We start from the raw sequence: 19,173 nt of genomic DNA, 5'->3' as shown, positions 1-19,173 counted from the left end.
TCTCTCTCTCTCTCTCTCCCTCTCCTCCCTAAAAAATTGAATAAATAAAAATAAAAAATAAAAAAAATAAAGGTGTCCACTGGTGAATGGGTTACTCAGGCTGACCACACTTACTGATTATTTTCACCCTGTTTGTTTCCTGCCTTTAGGCAGGGTCCATGCAGTATTCCAAATAATATTTTGTCTTAAGACTTTCAAGAAGTATGCTGCCTGCTTGTAATGTTCTGACTTGGGGAACAAGCCCATGGCAATGCAGTGTTGTAAAGGTTTTGCAGGTTAGATTGTATCTATCCCCCCTGCTCCACCCATTCACCTTGTGGATCCTTGGAATCCCCATGTTTTCACCCTGTTCTCAGGAAAACACTTCAGCCACTTGGAAAATTGAGCTGCTTCTCGGCAGCCTCCTGATGTCGGTCTTGAGGTACAAGTAGCCAAAACCACAGACATTATCCCAATTGCAGCCAAACCACAGCTCTGGGCAAGGGTACAATTAAGTTTACTATTGGTTTTTGTACCCTAATGCTGGCGACCTTTGTTTTGGCACCTTTGACTTGTCAGGTCTTCAGGGACCTGTTGACAGTGATTCAAGATCTGGGTTGTAATGGATAGTTTTGGCAACATTGTTTACTGGAGCAGTTTACAATCTGGTCAGGGAGACTAAATGTGAGCAAGAAGAAGATAGCATAGGAAGTTCTTTGTAGGTCATGCTGTGGGAGTTCAGATGGGAAAGATAGCTCATTCATTTAAAGTAGTGTTGGAATATTTTTATTTAAAGACTACCTTATGTAAATGTGTTATCTGCCATATTTATCCATTTCTCACTTCCATATCAATCTTTAAAAATATAATGAACCAAAAAAAAAAAATATATATATATATATAATGAACTGCCTGACCAGGTGATAGTGCAATGGATAGTGTTGACCTGGGACAGTGAGGACCCAGGTTCAAAACCCTGAGGTCGCCAGCTTGAGTACAGGCTCATCTGACTTGAGCATGAACTTACTAGCTTGAGCGTGGGGTTGCTGGCTAGAGCGTGGTATCATAGACATGACCCCAGGTCACTGGCTGGAGCCCAAAGGTCACTGGTTTGAAGCCCAAGGTGGTTGGCTTGAGCAAGGGATCACTGGCTTAGCTGGAGCCCCCTAGTCAAGGCATCTATGAGAAAGCAATAAGGGAACAATTAAAGTGCCTTGGCTATAAGTTTGATACTTCTCATCTCCCTTCCTGTCCGTCTGTCTCTGTCTGTTCCTGTCTCTGTCTCTCTCTTGCTAAAAAAAAAAAATAATAATAGTAATGAACTTTAGTGTGACCTGTGGTAGCACAGTGGGTAAGGTGTCGACCTGAAAGGCTGAGATTACCGGCCTGAGTCCCCGGGCTTGCCTGGTCCTCTCTCACCCCCCATTTCTCTCTCCTCTCTCTAAAATCAATTAATAAGATCTTAAAAAAAATAAAAATGTAATGAACTTTAGATTTTATTCAGAGAAGTGCCTACTAATCTCTTACATATGCTACACACTAGCATATCATTCTTAAAACAGGCCTGTAAAGTAGGTTTCTTTTTGTCTCCATTTTTCAGATTAGAAGACAGGTTTGAATAGATTAATGAATTTCTGAAGGTCAATAAAAGGTTTTTGTTTTTGTTTTATTGTGAGAGAGAGAGGGACAGATAGAGAGAAACATCAGTTCTTCATTGAGGCACCTTCGTTTTTCATTGATTGCTTTCTCTTATGTGCCTTGTCTGGGGGGCTCCAGCTGAGCCAGTGACCCCTTGCTCAAGCCAGTGGCCATGGGGTCATGTTCATGGTCTCACACTCAAGCTGGTGACCTCAGGGTTGTTTTTAAAAAAAATTTTTTTTTTTTGTATTTTTCTGAAGCTAGAAAGGAAGAGAGACAGTCAGACAGATTCCCGCATGCGCCCAACTGGGATCCACCCGGCATGCCCACCAGGGGGCCACGCTCTTCCCACCAGGGGGCGATGCTCTGCCCCTCCGGGGCGTCACTCTGCTGCAACCAGAGCCATTCCAGCGCCTGGGGCAGAGGCCAAGGAGCCATCCCCAGCGCTCGGGCCATCTTTGCTCCAATGGAGCCTCGGCTGCGGGAGGGGAAGAGAGAGACAGAGGAAGGAGAGGGGGAGGGGTGGAGAGGGGGAGGGGTGGAGAAGCAGATGGGCGCTTCTCCTGTGTGCCCTAGCCGGGAATTGAACCCAGGACTTCTGCACGCCAGGCCAATGCTCTACCACTGAGCCAACCGGCCAGGGCCAAAAAAAATTTTTAAGTTTATTTATTTATTTATTTATTTATTTAATTTATTCATTTTTAGAGAGGAGAGAGAGGGGGAGAGAGAGGAGAGAGGAGGAGCTGGAAGCATCAACTCCCATATGTGCCTTGACCAGGCAAGCCCAGGGTTTCGAACCGGCGACCTCAGCATTTCCAGGTCGACGCTTTATCCACTGCACCACCACAGGTCAGGCAAATTTTTTTTTTTTTTTTTTTAAACAGAGACAGAGAGAGAGTCAGAGAGAGGGATAGACAGGGACAGACAGACAGGAACGGAGATGAGAAGCATCAATCATCAGTTTTTTGTTGCGACACCTTAGTTGTTCACTGATTGCTTTCTCATATGTGCCCTGACCGTGGGCCTTCAGCAGACCGAGCAACCCCCCACTTGAGCCAGCGACCCTGGGTCCAAGCCGGTGAGCTTTTGCTCAAACCAGATGAGCCCGCACACAAGCTGGCGACCTTGGGGTCTCGAACCTGGGTCCTCCGCATCCCAGTCCGACGCTCCATCCACTGCACCACCGCCTGGTCAGGCCTAAAGGGCATAAAAGTTCTTAAGAGGCGGCCTGACCTGTGGTGGCACAGTGGATAAAGCGTCGACCTGGAACGCTGAGGTCGCTGGTTCGAAACCCTGGGCTTGCCCAGTAAAGGCACATATGGGAGTTGATGCTTCCTGCTCCTCTCCTCCCTCTCTCCCCCCTTCTCTAAAATAAATAAATAAAATCTAAAAAAAAAAATGTTCTTAAGAGGCAAAGTTAGGATTCCAACCCAAGTCAGCTTGACAGAAGCCTAGACTTTATCTCTGATGCCTCTAGAATACTGTACTACTACTTTTCCTTTTAGAAGCTATGTTGTGTTCTCCTGTTAGGAATTCTCAATTATTTCATGAGTCTGTCTCTAGTTTCTGGTCTCTCCCAGAGTTGCCCTGGAGGAGTGTAAACCTTATCCAGAATTGGGCAGAAACTCCAATCTGTCAGTTTTTCACTTGCCCAGTTGGAACACTTCTACAATTTCACTCTCGGTTTGCTTGGAAATTCCATTTTCTTCTTTTTTTTTCTTTAAGATTTTCTTTATTGATTTTTAGAAAGGATAGAGAGAGAAAAGTGAGGGGAGGAGAGGGAAGTATCAACTCATAGTAGTTGCTTCTTGTATGTGCCTTGACTGGGCAAACCCAGGACTTTGAACCAGTAACTTCAGCATTCCAGGCCGACACGATATCCACTGTGCTACCACCAGTCAGGCTCCATGTTATTTACTTATTTTTTTTACAGGGACAGAGAGAGAGTCAGAGAGAGGGATAGACAGGGACAGACAGACAGGAACGAAGAGAGATGAGAAGCATCAATCATCAATTTTCTCGTTGTGACACCTTAGTTGTTCATTGATTGCTTTCTCATATGTGCCTTGACCGTGGGCCTGAGCGGACCGAGTGATCTTAGGTCTGAGCTGGTGAACTTTTTTTTTTTTTCTCAACCCAGATGAGCTCGTGCTCAAGCTGGCGACCTTGGGGTCTCGAACCTGGGTCTTCCACATCCCAGTCCGAAGCTCTATCCACTGCGCCACCACCTGGTAAGGCTCCATTTTATTTAAAAAAATTTTTTTTCTGAAGGCTTCTTTCCATTTGTTAGTTACTCATTTGGAATTTTTTCACCTGGAATTAACATATTTTGAGTACATTTGGGGACTTCCAAGACTTTTTTTTTTTTACAGAGACAGAGAGTCAGAGAGAGGGATAGATAGGGACAGACAGACAGGAACGGAGAGAGATGCAAAACATCAATCATCAGTTTTTCGTTGCGACACCTTAGTTGTTCATTGATTGCTTTCTCATATGTGCCTTGCCCGGGGCCTTCAGCAGACCAAATAACCCCTTGCTCAAGCCAGTGACCTTGGGTCCAAGCTAGTGAGCTTTGCTCAAACCAGATGAGCCTGCGCTCAAGCTGGTGACCTCGGGGTCTCGAACCAAAGTCCTCGGCATCCCAGTTCAACACTCTATCCATTGCGCCACTGCCTGGTCAGGTCCAAGACTTATTTTTAAAAGATATCTTTTTCATTGAATTTAGAGAAAGGGGAGGTAGGGGAATGGGAAGCATCAATTCATAGTAGTACCATATTTCCCCATGTATAACATACTCCCATGTATAAGACTCACCATAGTTTTGGGGCCCGAAATTAAAAAAAAAAGTATTACATAAAGTTATTGAATTCAAGTTTTATTCATCATAAAATTCATATAACTCTTCATCACTGTCAAAACTCCCATCCATAACCCTGGCCAATTGGCTCAGTGGTAGAGCGTCGGCCTGGCGTGCGGGAGTCCCAGGTTTGATTCCCGGCCAGGGCACACAGGAGAAGCGCGCATCTGCTTCTCCACCCCTCTCCCTCTCCTTCCTCTCTGTCTCTCTCTTCCCCTCCTACAGCCAAGGCTCCATTGGAGCAAAGTTTGTGTGGGCGCTGAGGATGGCTCTGTGGTCTCTGCCTCAGGCGCTAGAATGGCTCTGATTGCGGCAAAGCGGCGCCCCAAGATGGGCAGAGCATCGCCCCCTGGTGGGCATGCTGGGTGGATCCTGGTAGGGTGCATGCGGGAGTCTGACTGCCTCCCCGTTTCCAACTTCAGAAAAAAAATAAAAAGCAATATAAATTATTCTGCAGTTGTCTAGAAAAACAAAACAAAACAAAATAAAACTCCCATCCATTAGCTTGTCCTCATCTGTGTCTGATGATTAATCACTGTCTTCATATGTTGCCTGGTCCTCAGTAACATCTATGGCATTTGAAATCCCATAACCACTGTATAAGACATGCCCAGTTTTAGACCCCAAATTTTTTGAAAAAGGGTGCATCTCATACAGTGGGAAATACGGTAGTTACTTCTTATATGTGCCTTGACCAAGGGTTTTGAACCGGCCACCTCTGTATACCAGGTCAACACTTTATCCACTGTGCTACTGCAGGTCAGGCTCCCAAGACTTTTTTAAAAAGTGGGTTTTTTTAATTGATTTTTTTAGAGAGAGGAAGAAAGAGAGAGAGAGAGAGAGAGAGGCAGAAACATTGATTTATTCCTATTGTGCACTGACGGGGGATTGAACCTACAACCTATGCATATCAAGACGATACTCTAACCAACTGAGCTATCTGACCAAGGCTTCTAAGACTTTTTAAAACAGTCTTTTTTTTTATACCTTTCCTATATTCCTAGTTTCTAATTTGGTTTGATTTTAATTTTTTTTTTTTTTTACAGAGTCAGAGATAGACAGGGACAGACAGACAGGAACGGAGAGAGATGAGAAGCATCGATCATCAGTTTCTCGTTGCGCGTTGCGACTTCTTAGTTGTTCATCGATTGCTTTCTCACATGTGCCTTGACTGTGGGCCTTCAGCAGACCGAGTAACCCCCTGCTGGAGCCAGCGACCTTGGGTCCAAGCTGGTGAGCTTTTTGCTCAAGCCAGATGAGCCCGCGCTCAAGCTGGCGACCTCGGGGTCTCGAACCTGGGTCCTTCCGCATCCCAGTCTGACGCTCTATCCACTGCGCCACCACCTGGTCAAGCTAATTTGGTTTGATTTTAAATTGTTCTTTTTCCTTTTAAAAATATGATGTCAGCACCTACTTGATGACCTTCTGGTTCTTATGGACTGTGGGTAATTCTACTCACCAGTCCCAAAGACCCACTACTCCTGCGTGATCACAAACTCTGCTTGTATTATCATCTAAGTCCTTCACGTGGAGTATTTGAAACTCTATCACTGGAGTCCTGCTTCCTGTACCAGTAGAGTTTTAGAGAATGCTCCTCAAGAGGCTGGCTTTGGCCCTGGCCAGTTGGCTCAGTGGTAGAGTGTCGGCCCCATGTGTGGAAGTCCCAGGTTCGATTCCCAGCCAGGGCACACAGGAGAGGCGCCCATCTGCTTCTCCCCCCTTCCCCCTCTCCTTTCTCTCTATCTCTCTCTTCCCCTCCCTCAGCCAAGGCTCCTCCATTGGAGCGAAGTTGGCTGGGGCACTGAGGTCGGCTCCATGGCCTCTGCCTCAGGTGCTAGAATGGCTCTGGCGGGAATGGAGCATTGCCCCCTGGTGGGCATGCTGGGTGGATCCCAGTTGGGTACATGCAGGAGTCTATCTGACTGCTTCCCTGCTTCTAACTTTGGAAAAATACAAAAAAAAAAAGGCTAGCTTTAAATATCTCACTTAACCCAACTTTGCTTCCAGCCTCTCCCTTTAGCAATATTGCTTCATTAACATCTCTGGCTACCCACTAGTGTGGGCTTAGTGCAGTGGTGGGATTCAAGTGCCACGAACCAATGCAGCTAGTAATTCCAGGTTCAGAGTGGGAACAGCACAGAATTAAGAAAACTGGCTTAAAGAAATAAAGGATGTGGTTGGGAGGGCTCTGCAATTGCTGCTGGCAAGAAGAGAGCCCATTTCTTGCTTTATTTATAGGGCAAAGTGAGGCTATTAGCAAATCAATGAGATCTCTGATTATATTTCTCAGGCAATCCAAGAATTTTACCAAGTGCAGAATATCCCCACCATACATAACATCTTAACTTTACACAAAACAAAGGGTAGAAGAAATTTGCCTCCAGTCTTTCCAGGGGAACATGGGGGATAGGATGAATCCAGCACCACAGTTTAACAGCCTTTTGCAACTTCACAGAACAAGTGAGGTGGGGGGTTGGGCAGACTGTCAGCTTACAGCTAGTTCCCCACATCTCTGTCCCCCAAAAATCTAAACTGCAAAAACATTGTTGGCTTTTCGGTCCCCAACATTCCAGTTATTTAACAACCAGTTCTCTACCCTAGTGACCATTTTAAGTATAAAAAAATATCCCGGATGAGCCTCCAAACAAACAAACAAACAAAAAATATATATGTATATACCGCCTGACCAGGTGATGGCGCAGTGGACAGTGTCAGACTGGGATGCGGAGGACCCAGGTTTGAGACCCCGAGGTCGCCAGCTTGAGCACGGGCTCATCTGGTTTGAGCAAAAGCTCACCAGCTTGGACCCAAGGTCGCTGGCTTGAGCAAGGGGTTACTCGGTCTGCTGAAGGCCTGTGGTCAAGGCACATATGAGAAAGCAATCAATGAACAACTAAGGTCTTGCAACAAAAAACTGATGATTGATGCTTCTCATCTCTGTCCGTTTCTGTTTGTCCCTGTCTATCCCTCTCTCTGACTCTCCCTGTAAAAAAAAAAACACCAAAAAAATATATATATACCAAAAAGTTTATTATTTCATGCATTTAATACTTAAAAACAATAAAAGAGGCCTGACCAGGCGGTGGCACAGTGGATAGAGCATTGGACTGGGATGCAGAGGACCCAGGTTCGAGACCCTGTGGTCATCAGCTTGAGCGTGGGCTCATCTGGTTTGAGCAAAAGCCCACCAGCTTGAACCCAAGGTTGCTGGCTTCAGCAAGGGGTTACTCAGTCTGCTGAAGGCCCATGGTCAAGGTACATATGGGAAAGCAATCAATGAACAACTAAGGTGTTGCAACGCGCAATGAAAAACTAGTGATTGATGCTTCTCATCTCTCTCCGTTCCTGTCTTTCTGTCCCTGTCTATCCCTCTCTCTGACTCTCTCTGTCTCTGTAAAAAATAAAATAAAATAAAATAAACAATAAAAGAGAAACACAACACTAGATTATTAGAAAGTTTTAAAATATTAATAAAAAATATTAAATAATACCTGACAGAAGACAATAAAACTGTTATTTAAGATATTTCTGGCCCTAGCCGGTTGGCTCAGCGGTAGAGCGTTGGCCTGGTGTGCGGGGGACCTGGGTTCGATTCCCCGCCAGGGCACATAGGAGAGGCGCCCATTTGCTTCTCCACCCCCCCCACCCTCCTTCCTCTCTGTCTCTCTCTTCCCCTCCCGCAGCCAAAGCTCCATTGGAGCAAAGATGGCCCCGGCACTGGGGGTGGCTCCTTGGCCTCTGCCCCAGGCGCTAGAGTGGCTCTGGTCGCGACAGAGCGACGCCCCGGATGGGCAGAGCATCGCCCCCTGGTGGGCAGAGCGTAGCCCCCAGGTGGGCCTGCCGGGTGGATCCCGGTCCGGCGCATGCAGGAGTCTGACTGTCTCTCCCCGTTTCCAGCTTCAGAATTTAAAAAAAAAAAAAAAAGATATTTCCAATGACAGCTTGTCACCCCCTGGTTGGCACTTTTTCTCTTTACGTTATATGTTTGTTTACTGAGGTAACAAACGAGAGGGAATTAAAATGTAGCATTTCATCAAAGGTATAATGAGTTTTATGAAATGAATAAATAAATATTATAAGCATAGTTCTTTTTTTTTCTGAAGCTGGAAACGGGGAGGCAGTCAGACTCCCGCATGCGCCCGACCGGGATCCACCTGGCACGCCCACCTGGGGGCGATGCTCTGCCCATCCGGGGCGTCGCTCTGTTGCAACCAGAGCCACTCTAGCGCCTGGGGCAGAGGCCAAGGAGCCATCCCCAGCGCCTGGGCCATCTTTTGCTCCAATGGAGCTTTGGCTGCGGGAGGGGAAGAGAGAGACAGAGAGGCAGGAGAGGGGAAGGGGTGGAGAAGCAGATGGGCGCTTCTCCTGTGTGCCCTGGCCGGGAATCGAACCTGGGACTTCCGCACGTCAGGCCGACGCTCTACTACTGAGCCAACTGGCCAGGGCCACAAGCATAGTTCTATCAAACTTTTTCATCTATGAACGGAATGAACATTACTACAGGCACTTAGAATATGCTGTTGTGTAGATGAACATTAAAAAAGAGTAGGAATGTAAATTTGTGATTTCCATATTGGGCGGCTGCCCAGGTGCCCACCTGAGAGAGAACTCTGATTACAAGTGCCATTTTAACAACCAGTTCACTGAACTCAACAAAAAATTAAGTATCAGTTCTGCTGAACCGGTGTGAACTGGCTGAATCCCACTACTGGCTTAGTGTTCACCTCATCAGGTCAAAGCAGCCTCTGCCCCATACAAGTTCTCACTCCTACCATCCTCTTCTGTTTCTCTTGAAAGGCAAGAGGAGATTGACATCATCTAGATATATGTCTCATCTAAAGTTCTGGTCACTGGATGGGTGTTGTAGAAACTGCTTCTATCATCCCTGAACAATTCTATTGTTACAGAGGTGACATTAATCTGCAATTTCTCGGACAGCCTCAGCAATGAGGATTCCCTCAACTCCCCCAGTTTCTTTCTTTCTTTCTTTTTTTAAGAACGAACATTTATTTATTCATTTTAGAGAGGAAAGAGAGAGAGAAAAGGGGGGGATGAGCAGGAAGCATCAACTCCCAAATGTGCCTTGACCAGGCAAGCCCAGGGTTCTGAACCTGGACGTTCCAGGTCAACACTTTATCTATTGCGCCACCACAGATCAGGCCTTCCCCAATTTCTTGTGCTCCCCCACCCCCAATCCTGGAGGACTATGTTTTCAGATACTTGGGAAGGCCTTGACCTGAGCTCTAGCTCCCAGGCTGTAGCTGGGTTCCTACTTGATAGACTAGATGCACTAGTCTAGGAAAAGTTTTCGTGCCTAGTAAGCTGAGCTTCTTTAAAAATGACAGTGGAAACTGTCTTGGATGTTCAGAGCCTGGTCAGCTAGAGAATAAAATCTCCTTTTTCCAAGCCCAGGCCCCATTCCCAACAGGTTAGGGCTGCAGTCAACCTTTGGAGCACACAGACTTGGGTTCCTGCCTGGTAACTAATTAGCTGTGTCGCTCTGGGTAAGTCACCCACCTTAGGATTCAGATTTCTTCTCTGTATATAGGACATAGCCCAAGGAAGGTGCTACGAAGATTTGATGAGATAATACGTGTAAAGGACCTGGCACAGGCCTGACCAGGCGGTGGCGCAGTGGATAGAGTGTTGGACTGGGATGCGAAGAACCCAGGTTCGAGACCCTGAGGTCACCAGCTTGAGCGCAGGCTCATCTGGTTTGAGCAAAGCTCACCAGCTTGGACCCAAGGTCGCTGGCTTGAGCAAGGGGTTACTCGGTCTGCTGAAGGCCCATGGTTAAGGCACATATGAGAAAGCAATCAATGAACAGCTAAGGTGTTGCAACGAAAAACTAATGATTGATGCTTCTCATCTCTCTCCGTTCCTGTCTGTCCCTATCTATCCCCTCTCTCTGACTCTGTCTCTGTTAAAAAAAAAAAGGACCTGGCACATTATTAGCTCATAGTTGGTGTCTTGCCTTTTCCCTTGTTTTTAACTGGAAATAAAATCCTGGGAAAGAAGGGAGGTGCTGCACAATGGGGCAGGTCCCCCAAAATGTCAAAATTCCTCTCCAGCTCCACCCACCTCAACGCCTGGCACTCCCTACCTGCCACTTCTTCCCTAAGCTCTGTCCTTCCACCGGTGTCCGCCAGGAGGAGAAAAGGCGCAGGTTCCCACACTGGCAGCTTTCACTTGCGCCTTCATAGCTTTGAGTCTCCCAGGGGCGGGGCAGGATGCGCTGGCGCAGAGGCTGTGTAGGGCAAGATGCACCGCCAGCCACGGCTTCCCTTTCTGGCTTGAGGGTAGCTGGCTAGGGGCCAGAGCAGGGTGGTAAAGGGTGAGGTTTCTGCGGTCCTTTCTTCTTCCTCCGGGGTCGGTTTTCATCTTCATTGTCCGAATGGGCGACCTGACTCCCTTCAGAGTTAGCATTTTTTCCCCCATCGTGGGTGCTCCTGAAATCCAAAGAAAGGGAAGAGAAAGGACATTTATTGAGTGCCTTCTGCCATAGAGACAGTGCAAGAGAAGTGGACCAACCTTAGGAGGAGTGATACTCCTGTAGGAGAGAAGGTTTGGGGCTTTGCTTTTCCCCAAATTTAGCAAATACAGAAAAGGAGAGGGAAGAAAATTAATCTGTATTTCCTTACCTCAAAGTATCCGTTAATACCTCCCGAAAAATCTATCCTAGAATTTTTGTTCAAAAAAATATTTATTTTAAAAAATATTTATCAGACACCTACTTATACTATGCGCTTAGTATTGTTCACTTGTACGGGAACTACAAAGGAAGAGAAGGATGATCAGGAAACAGGGTTTTTAGAAATCTGCAAATGAACACATGTTAGTGTCTTAAGGGCAAATCCCATAGCAAAAGCCAGAGTCACTTTACTAAGGATTTCAGAAAAGAAAACTCACAGAAAGGAGCTGTGGCTATGATGAACGCACTGCAGCCTGCATTTGAATCTAATTGCATATTAGAGAATATATACAGTATACAGGGAAAATTAGCCCAAATTTCTGATTTTATTAATTTTTTTCTTGTAAGTTTTTGACTTTTAAAAACAAAATAATAATATGTTAATTATATACAAAATTATAAACTATCAGAATTTTAATATTCATGAGGAAAATGAGGCCCAGAAAAGATAATTGACTTGCTTAGAATTCAATAGGGTAGGACTGGGATTGGACACTGGATCTCAGATTTCTAGGCTGGTACGTTTTTCTTTTTTTTTAAATTATTTTTTATTTATTCATTTTTTTAGAGAGGAGAGACAGAGAGACAGAGAAAGGAGGGGAGAGGAGCAGGAAGCATCAACTTCCATATGTGCCTTGACCAGGCAAGCCCAGGGTTTTCAATCAGTGACCTCGGCATTCCAAGTTGACACTTCATCCACTGTGCCACCACAGGTCAAACTGGTACCATTTTTCTCGTATCAAATGTGGCTCAGGCTTTAAATTAAACTCTAACATAATTGAGTTTCAGAGAATTTATTTTGGAGGAAAAACATCAGAACTGGCATTCTCAGATAATAATTAAAGCTTAGATAATTCTCTCTTTTTTTTTTTTTTGACAGAGAGAGAGAGAGAGACAGATAGGGAGAGAGATGAGAAGCATCAATTCTTTTCTTTTTTTTTATAGAGAGAGTGAGTCAGAGAGAGGCATAGACAGACAGGAACGGAGAGAGATGAGAAGCATCAATCATTAGTTTTTCATTGCGCATTGCAACACCTTAGTTGTTCATTGATTGCTTTCTCAGATGTGCCTTGACCACGGGCCTTCAGTAAACTGAGTAACCCCTTGCTGGAGCCAGCGATCTTGGGTTCAAGCTGGTGGGCTTTTTGCTCAAGCCAGATGAGCCCGCGCTCAAGCTGGCGACCTTGAGGCCTCGAACCCGGGTCCTCTGCATCCCAGTCCGACGCTCTATCCACTGCGCCACTGCCTGGTCAGGCGAGAAGCATCAATTCTTCGCTGTGGCACCTTAATTGTTCACTGGTTGCTTTCTCATATATGCCTTGACTAGGGGCTATAGCAGAACGAGTGAACCCTTGCTCAAGCCAGAGACCTTGGGCTTTGAGCCAGCGACCTTTGGGCTCAAGCTAGCGACCATGGATCACGTCTATGATCCCATGCTCAAGCCAGCAACCCCACGCTTAACTGGTAAGCCCATGCTCAAGCTGGATGAGCCTGTGCTCAAGCCGGATGAGCCTGTACTCAAGCCAGCGACCTCAGGGTTTTGAACTTGGGTCCTCTGCGTCACAATCTGATTATTTATCCACTGTGCCACTGCCTGGTCAGACAGAGCCTGGATAATTCTTACTGAAGAGATAGTCTGTAGACATAATGAATAGTCTTTGGCTATATCATAACTTTTAGTGGATGGCAGGATTTATACTGGAAGATAGGTAAACATTTCATTAATATGGTAAAAAGTCAGATGGATTTTTTTTTTTATTGACCTTAGAAAAAGATAGAAGGGGTAGGGCGGGGGAGGAACAGGAAGCATCAACTTATAGTAGTTGCTTCTCATATGTGCCTTGACTGGATAAGCTGGGCTTTAGAACTGGAGACCTCAGCATTCCAGGTCGATGCTTTAACCACTGTGCCACCATAGGTCAGGCTTTTTTTTTCCACCTCATTTTAATTATTATTTATTTATTTTTACAGAGACAGAGAGAGAGTCAGAGAGAAGGATAGACAGACAGGAAAGGAGAGATGAGAAGCATCAATCATCAGTTTTTTATTGCGACACCTTAGTTGTTCATTGATTGCTTTCTCATATGTGCCTTACCGTGGGCCTTCAGAAGACTGAGTAAACCCTTGCTCAAGCTAGTGACCTTGGGTCCAAGCTGGTGAGTTTTGGTCAAACCAGATGAGCCCGCGCTCAAGCAGGTGACCTCGAGGTCTCGAACCTGGGTCCTCCGCATCCCAGTCCGACGCTCTATCCACTGCACCACCACCTGGTTAGGCATTACCTTAGTTTATTGATTGCTTTCTCATATGTGCCTTGGCTGGGGGCTCCAGCAGAGCAAGTGACCCCTTGCTCAAACCAACGACCCTGGGGTTTAAGCCAGCGACCTTTGGGCTCAAGCCAGCGACTATGGGGTCATGACTATGGTCCCACAATCAAGCCAGTGGCCCCACGCTCAAGCAGTGACCTTGGTTTTTCAAACCAGGATCCTCAGTATCCCAGGCCGACGCTCTATCTACTACACCACCACCTGGTCAGGCTAGATTCTTATCTTTTTAAATTCTAGGGAATTCACACTTGAATTAGCTCTTGTGAAAGTTCACAAGTTCCACAGAGCCGGGTGAGTGCCTGTCACTCTGTGATCGGAGGAGCCACTCAGTTTGCTTTTTGTGTGATTCAAAATTTCTTGATCCATTCTTTCTTTCTTTCTTTTTTTTTTTTACAGAGACAGAGCGAAAGTCAGAGAGAGGGATAGATAGGGACAGACAGACAGGAACGGAGAGAGATGCGAAGCATCAATCATCAGTTTTTTGTTGCGACACCTTAGTTGTTCATTGATTGCTTTCTCATATGTGCCTTGACCATGGGCCTTTAGCAGACTGAGTAACCCTTTGCTCAAGCCAGCAACCTTGGGTCCAAGCTGGTGAGCTTTGCTCAAGCCAGATGAGCCCGCGCTCAAGATGGCAACCCCAAGGTCTCGAACCTGGGTCCTTCCGCATCCCAGTCTGACGCTCTATCCACTGCGCCACCGCCTGGTCAGGCCCCATTCTTTCTTAATGAAATGAGCAGATGTGAAATTGTGAGACCAGGACCCAGGAAGAAGCCCTTACTGCAGACTATGTAATAGAGGGAAGGAGGCCTTTGAAAATGTCCTGTTGAGGCCTGACCTGTGGTGGTGCAGTGGATAAAGTGTCGACCTGGAATGCTGAGGTCGCTGGTTCAAAACCCTGGGCTTGCCTGGTCAAGGCAGATATAGGAGTTGATGCTTCCCGCTCTTCACTTTCTCTCTCTCTCTCTCTCTCTCTCTCTCTCTCTCTCCCCTCTCTAAAATGAATAACTAAAGTCTTTTACAAAATGTCCTGTTGAGCCTGCTATAAAATAGAGTTCTCAGTTTGGTTGTGCATCAGAATCACATGAGAAGCTTCTTAGAAACAAAACTTCCCAACCCAATCTCTTCTTTCAAATCTTGTGGTTCTCAGGACACCTGGAATGAGAGCCAGTCTCCTTATCATGGCCCACCAGTTCCACAGGACTGGTTCTTATATTTTATCTTCAAGCTTCTAACCACTTTCCTTCCCAATTTTTGCGTGAGAATTTCATGTCATTTAGTTCTCAATTCAAATGTCGTGTTCTCAGAGAACCTCCTTTCCTCCTCTTCCTTAACTTCATCAGTGTTACCCACAGACACACACACTTTTAGCATACCACCCTGTTTTGTTTCTTCATAGTCCACTTTTCTATTTGAGCTGAAATGATATTTTGTACTTGTTTGCTTGTTTATTGTCCATCTCAGGGGCTGCACTGGCTTGTCACCTATTTTTATATGGCCTTTGAGCTAAGAATAGTTTTTACATTTTTAAATGGTTGAAAAAAAAAGAATCATATTTCATTAAACATGAAAATTACATGAGATTCAAATTTTAGTGTCTGTAAATAAGTTCTATTGGCACATAGCCACTCTTATTCACTTACATAATGTCTATGCCTGCTTTCTTGCTCAAGGGCACAATGGAATGGTTGCAACAGAGACTTTATGGCCCTTAAAGCCTAAAATATCTGCTATCTGGCCATCTATAGAAAAAGTTTGCTGACCTCTGGTCTATCTCCCGAACTAGGATATAAGTTCGCTGAGAGTAGTTACCTATTTCATTACCTATTCTATTCTCAGTGATACTACACTTTATAGTAGGTGCTCAAATAGTAGTCGAATGAAAGAACCAATGAAACCCTAGAATTTGTACTTAAACAGAAACAAACTCCTTAGGTGATATGTAACCCGGCTTGGCCTCACTACTGAGGGGAAAGGCTAAACCAGACTGAAATGTGGCCAAATTTACGTCCTCATAATAATACCAAGCAATGGTGTGTTTAATACTATGAGAGCTTTAGAGTGAAAAAGACACAATTTATCCAACATTTTTATAGTGCTGATTATGTGCCAGGCAGTGTTCTAAGTAGTTTTAAAATATTAACAACTTCAGGCCCTGGCCGGTTGGCTCAGCGGTAGAGCGTCAGCCTGGCGTGCGGGGGACCCGGGTTCGATTCCCGGCCAGGGCACATAGGAGAAGCGCCCATTTGCTTCTCCACCCCCCCTCCTTCCTCTCTGTCTCTCTCTTCCCCTCCCGCAGTGAGGCTCCATTGGAGCAAAGATGGTCCGGGTGCTGGGGATGGCTCCTTGGCCTCTGCCCCAGGCGCTAGAGTGGCTCTAGTCGCGGCAGAGCGACACCCCAGATGGACAGAGCATCGCCCCCTGGTGGGCAGAGCGTCGCCCCTGGTGGGCGCATGCGGGAGTCTGTCTGACTGTCTCTCCCCGTTTCCAGCTTCAGAAAATACAAAAAAAAAAAAAAAATTAACAACTTCAATCCTCACAACAGCCCAATGAAGTGATTACTATTATTATTATTCCATATAAGCAGAGGAAACTGAGGCACATAAAGCTTAAGAAATTAGCCCAAACGTCTGCAGCCATAAACCAAGCCAGCCAAGAAAGATGACGGACCTGACCAGGTGGTGGCACAGTGGATAGAGCGTTGGACTGGGATGCGGAAGGACCCAGGTTTGAGACCCCAAGGTTGCCAGCTTGAGCGTGGGCTCATCTGGTTTGAGCAAAAGCTCACCAGCTTGGACCCAGGGTTGCTGGCTCAAGCAAGGGGTTACTTGGTCTGCTGAAGGCCCCTGGTCAAGGCACATATGAGAGAGCAATCAATGAACAACTAAGGTGTTGCAACGAAAAACTAATGATTGATGCTTCTCATCTCTCTGTTCCTGTCTGTCCCTGTCTATCCCTCTCTCTGACTCTCTGTGTCTGTTAAAAAAATAAAAATAAAAATAAAAAAATAAAAATAAATTAAAAAAGAAAAAAAAGAAAGATGATGGTTCTTCACACTCCCTCATAATATCCAGTCCAGATGGGTAGGAAGGGCCAGTGGTAAAGATTTTCCAAATCTCCATTCCCTGATTTCACTTTCCCTAATGTCTTTACCTATTAGCCACAGAGTAACTGAAATCCTAGACAATTGCTAGGGTTCCTTTTTTTTTAAGACCTCACACAGCATTTAATTAATGTTGGGGGTGGGTAGGAGGGTGGACACCTCATACCTTGTGAAGGTAGAAATCCTCATAGCCTTGTGAAGACTGGGCAGGCCCTGGGGTACGTACCTTGAAGGCCCTTGATTCATAAACTATTACGTATGAGATAAATCATTCTTACTGGTTTCAGAAATACTGTATTTCCCCACGTATAATATATACACTTTTCCAAAAAATTTGGGGTCTAAAAACTGGGTGCATCTAATACAATGGTTGTAGTTTTTTTTTACTTGCATTTCCTGCTTTTCCCGCACTTGTTTTTGCGCTTATTATTCAAGACAATGATTTGTCATCAGACACAGATGAGGACAAGCTAATGGATGGGAGTTTTGACAGTGATGAGGAGTTGTATGAATTTTATGATGAATAAAACTTGAGTTCAATAACTTTATGTAATTTTTTTTTTTTCAAATTTCGGGCCCCAAAACTAAGGTGCGTCTTATACATGAGAGCATCTTATACATGGGGAAATACTGTAATAAATGAGGTTTGATACATTCATATTTGAAACCCACAATATTTGGAGAGGCCTTGAGCAGCACCACTGACCTGTGAGAAGGGCTAGAAACTTTGAATCCATCACCTTATTTATTTAAAAAATATCCCTTGCTCAAAAAAAAAAAAAAAATCCCTTGCTCAAGCCGGTGACTCTGTGCTCAAGCCGGATGAGCCTGCACTCAAGCCAGTGCCCTCACCTCTTCCACCTTCGTTCTGGTGCTCTCTGCCTCCACCAAATTGTTTATGGTTCTTTGTGGACAATATACTGTTTCCTGTGTCTTTCTTTCTCCTGGAAGGTCCTCTATACCAGTGGTCCCCAACTCCCGGGCCACGGACCAGTACCGGTCTGTGGGCCATTTGGTACCGGTCCGCAGAGAAAGAATAAATAACTTACATTATCTCCGTTTTATTTATATTTAAGTCTGAACGATGTTTTATTTTTAAAAAATGACCAGATTCCTTCTGTTACATCTGTCTAAGACTCACTCTAGACGCTTGTCTCGGTCACGTGATACATTTATCTGTCCCACCCTAAAGGCCGGTCCATGAAAACATTTTCTGACATTAAACCAGTCCATGGCCCAAAAAAGGTTGGGGACCCACTGCTCTATACCTCTCAGCCCCATTCAACTGGCTGCCTCCTACTCACCCATGAGTCTTAGTTTAGCTGCTACAGTCTCAGGAGACCTTGATTCCCTCCATCTGGATTAGAAGCTCTTTTTTTTCTTCTATTTTTTTTAGGTGACAGGAGGAGAGATAGTCAGTCAAACTCCAGCATGTGCCACAACCAGGATCCACCTGGGAACCCCATCTGGGGGCAATGCTCAAGTACTGAGGTATTTTTAGTGCCTGAGGCTGATGCACTCCAGTGGAGCTATCCTTAGCACCCAGGGCTACACTCGAAGGAATTGAGCCACTTGCTATGGGAGGGGAAGAAGGAGAAAAGGGCAAAAGGGCAAGGGGGAGAAGCAGATGGTTGCTTCTTCTGTGTACCCTGACCAGGAATCTAACCTGGGACATCTATATGCCAGGCCAACACTCTATCCACTGAGCCACTGGCTGGGGCCAGGGGCCCTTTTCTTTTCAAGCTTACCCTGGACACATCTCTATCACTACATTTATCATGTATAATAATATAATTGTGGCCTGACCAGGCAGTGGCACAGTGGATGGAGCATCAGCCTAGGACGCCAAGGACCCAGGTTCAAAATCCCGAGGTTGTCAGCTTGAACGCGGGCTCATCTGGTTTGAGCAAGACTCACCAGCTTGAGCCCAAGGTCGCTGGCTTGAGCAAGGGTTCACTAACTCAGCTGGAGCCCCCCAGTCAAGGCACATATGAGGAGCAATCAATGAACAACCAAGGTACAACTATGAGTTGATGCTTCTCATCTCTCTTCCTTCCTGCCTGTCAACCCCCATCTGTCCCAGCATCTATCTATCTCTCACTCTAAAATACATACATACATACATACATACATAAAAATAATAATTGTGAATTTTGTTCTTGTCTTCTCCTTTTGCCTCTGGACTTTTGAAGTTAAGAACTGAGCTTTATTCACCCTTTGAATCAGACCTAGATTCACGTCTAATGAAGACTGCAATGTAGTAGGATAGAAAAGCTGCCATGAGGCTTATTATACAATGATTATATCAAGGTAGGTATTATAAATACCAGATGAGGAAATTGAGGCTGCTACGTGTTTAAGGTCAACTTTTGGCTTGTTGGCAACAGGTCAGAGCTAGAAGTCCGCCTTCAGCTGAAGGTGACTAGACTGGGGAGGAGTCTGAAACCATGTCAGACTTAGCTTCAGAGCTAAGGGCCTTGAGTCTCAGGGAGGTTATATCAGGATCATAATCAGGTGAATGTTCTGATTGACAAGGAAGTAGCAGGTAGTGGAGAGAGCCCAACACCAGGCATCAGGAGAT

Source organism: Saccopteryx bilineata, chromosome 2, assembly GCF_036850765.1.
Source record: "Saccopteryx bilineata isolate mSacBil1 chromosome 2, mSacBil1_pri_phased_curated, whole genome shotgun sequence".
Taxonomy (NCBI): domain Eukaryota; kingdom Metazoa; phylum Chordata; class Mammalia; order Chiroptera; family Emballonuridae; genus Saccopteryx; species Saccopteryx bilineata.
The sequence above is the reverse complement of the archived record's forward strand: the minus strand, read 5'-3'. Positions refer to the sequence as shown.